We start from the raw sequence: 3,673 nt of genomic DNA on the forward strand, positions 1-3,673 counted from the left end.
CGTGATCCTCAGCTCTCAGTGTCCTGAGTACCTAGGATGACAGGCACGAGTCAGCAGTGACTAGCTTCCACTTCAAGTTTCTAAGTGGTGAATAGGAGATCGTAGTCTCATGGGACCTTTTCTGTCTGGGACAGTTTTGAACCCAGATCGTCAGATCTCAGTTTAGTGAGTAGGCAGGATGACAGACCTCAGCTACTACACACCTAGACTGTAACAGTCTGTTGCAAGGGGGTCCTTGGCTCCATGTGGTAGAGCGCTACCCATGATCCCCACTGGTAAGTGTCAGTAGCTAGGCCCTGAGTTCAAGGTTCATGATCAAGAAACAAAAACCAAAACAATTGTCTGCAGGACACAACTCACTAGAGTTAGGTACATACATAATTTTGGCCCTGACATGAGGACATATCTGAGCCACAAGTTTCTCATCTGCACAATCATCTTACTTGTGGAGCTCTTACAAGAACCAGATGAAAAAATGAAAAAATGCACCCCATGAAGGACTCAGCACACAACAACTCATGAAAAACTCATCACATAGCTGTAACCCACATAATGTCATTAGAATTAGGGTGCTTTCATCAGTATCACCATTCTTTCAGAAACACGTCACATACAATCCAAATTTAGATTTTAGAGTGGTGAGGTTTTTTTGGGGGGGAGTCAGCCACGGGGATTGCACTGAAATGTTGGGGGTACTGTACTAAGGTCTTTTGATCAGACTAGAACTCTACCACTTTAAGCCACAGCTCAGAGTTTCGCACACTTCCTGTTAGGGCTGGGTTTTAAACCCACCAGTGTCAGATATCAGCTCCCGAGTATCTTGGATGACAGGGTGAGCAAGCCAGCAGCATCTAGTCCCTGGAACTGGGTTCCAGCGGTTTACCTCTGGCTAATTCATGTTAGATGGTAAATGTCAGCACTAGACTCCCAGCTTGCTCTCTGATGAGGTATTTGCAGCCCTGTCCTTATATAGCTTCTGTCAGTTCATTCTATCTTTTCCTTTTTTGTGGTTTGGTGCCAGTCCTGGGTCTTGAGTAAGGATCTAGACACAGTTCCTAAGCCTTTATGCTCAAAGCTAGTGCTCCAATGTTTGAGCTACAGCACAACTTGTGGATTTTTCTATGCAAATGGTAGTGAGGAATCGAACCAAGGGCTTCGTACTTACTAGGCGAGCACTCTACCACTGAGCCTCAGTAGTGACAAGTGTATAAACAGATAAATGTGTTGATTGGTAGATAGACAGACAGATAGATAGATAGATAGATGTAGATATATTTAACGAGAGATGTCTGTAAATTGGATATAAATATTGACAATTAAATTATTCCTTCCTTTTTAAATATCATGATTGAATGTGTAATAATATATTAATTGAAAATTAGTCAATGTAGTATAATTGTTGTGTATAATTTTATAATATAATCGTACACTAACTACTAATGTAATTGTTACTTTTACAACATTCTATTTTTACAGGTACCTATTGGAAAGCATTTCTTCTTTAATTTTAATTTTAATTTTTTTAATTTTTTTTTGGGGGGGGGTTCGGTTGTGGGGCCTGAACTCTGGGCCTTGTCGCTGTCTCTCAGCTCTTCAGCTCAAGGCTAGCACTCTACCACTTGAGCCACAGCTCCACTTGTGGCTTTTTTCTTTTTGCTTATGTGGTGCTGAGGAATCGAAACCCAGGGCCTCTAGCATTCAAGGCAAGTGCTCTACCACTGAGCCACCTTCCCAACCCTGGAAAGCGTTTCTTAGAATCTCCCGCCAGACATTCATTAGGGGGAATCCCCGGATTCAACCTTCAGGCCTAAGTTGCTGATTTCGGCTTGGCTTCCCTAATAGCCCGCCAAACATCAGCAATGGAAGGTCATATACATTGTCTAGGCATTGTTATTTAGACCCAGGATGGTACTATACAAAGGAAAAAAAAGTAAAACCACCTGAGTGAACTTCTCAGTTTTATCCTTTTCCTTTTTACTTTTTTTGCCAGCCCTGAGATTTGAACTCAGGACCTAGGATACCAGGATAAACTTTGGAAGAAATGCCAAGATTTGAGTTCAAGCCTGGTGCTTGGATTAAAAACAAATAATAATTATAATGATGAAAATAACAATAATAATAATGATGATGATGATGATAAGGTCCTGGCTTGGAATTTGCACCATTTTACTGGCAGGCCTGGCATTTAAAATCAGGGTTTGGGTAACTCTGTGGCACTGTGGGTGAAGGAGAAGATCACCGTCCTTGAAGACAAGAACTTCAGAAAAGTTCCAAGGGCCTGAATTGAAGTCTGAGTACTGGAAAAAATAATACTCATATATGAGATCTATTTACATACATGGGTTTATTCCATATGACATTTATTACCCTTATTTATTTAGTAAATAAAACATTTATTTTATTACATCATATAACGTATACTGAGACCCAGGACTTTCACAGAGAAGGAAAAAAATGTGTGAAAATTGGCTTCTTACTCCATGAATACATTATTGGCCATGCTCGGATTTCAACTCACAGACTACAATGCCCAGTCCACAAATGGAGTCACAGTCTTAGCCCGGAAGTTCTGAGTACTTGTGATCAAGCCACAGTAGTGCCATATATATATGTGTGTGTGTGTGTGTGTGTGTGTGTGTGTGTGTGTGTGTGTGTTTGTGTGTGTGTATATGTGTGTATATATTATATATATATATATAGTATACTAACAGAGGGAATGTGAGGATACTATTAAATTATATATTTTTACAAATTATGTGTTATTAAATTATGCATCCATTTAATGAAGTATCATCATCTAATACTTATAAAATATTAACAAAAAATCAGTCAATATCCTTAATTATACCATGGTGCTAGAATGGAAGACATAAATTCAATAATTTTTGTGTGGCATTCAAAAATAAAGTCATGAATTAACTGCAAATTTAATTATTACTTTTATAACATTCCATTAGCATTCACATGAATAGGAATGAGTTAGTCAGGATCTCCCATTATTTGTGGGTGGCCATCCTAGCATTCGAATTCCAGGCCTGGGAAGTTTACTTCGAATGCAAACCATTGGTATGATACCGTGAAGAATTTAGATTGTCACGAAAAAAAAGAACAACAAGAAGAAAAGGAAGCCAGGTGTCAGTGGCTCTTGCCTGTAATCCTAGCCCCTCAGGGAGCTGAAATGACAATATGAATTCAGCTGGGTAAGAAAGACTGCGATATTCATAGTTCTTAAGAGATCACAGGAAATGAAAACAAAATAACAACAAATAAAACCATGAGTGGCCCTGTGGCTCAAGTTGCATAGCACTACCCTTGAGCAAAAGGGCTCAGGGACATGGCCTGGATGATGGGCATTCAGCAGGTTGCCATGCCCAGTCCCTCAACCTTGGCAAACTGGAACAAGCCCTCAGAGAGTACTAAGTCTGAGCAGGCAGCTTGAACAAACATCCTTCAGTGCAGTTTAAGAACTGAAGCCAGGAAGCATTTGCCTGGGCTGTTGTGTACAACTGGTGTGTACAACTGGTGAATTATGTCCTGGCACTTATCAAGTGAAACCACAATACTTAGGCTGTAGGAATTGTCGAAGGTTGTGGCTCCATATCCTCTATCCCTCTGTAGGATGTGAGCCTAGGCCTCTGGGGCCTGCTGGCCATCACTCATTCATCATTCCTCA

This window comes from Dipodomys spectabilis, unplaced genomic scaffold (assembly GCF_019054845.1).
Source record: "Dipodomys spectabilis isolate Male_0828 unplaced genomic scaffold, ASM1905484v1 ptg000420l, whole genome shotgun sequence".
Lineage (NCBI taxonomy): Eukaryota > Metazoa > Chordata > Mammalia > Rodentia > Heteromyidae > Dipodomys > Dipodomys spectabilis.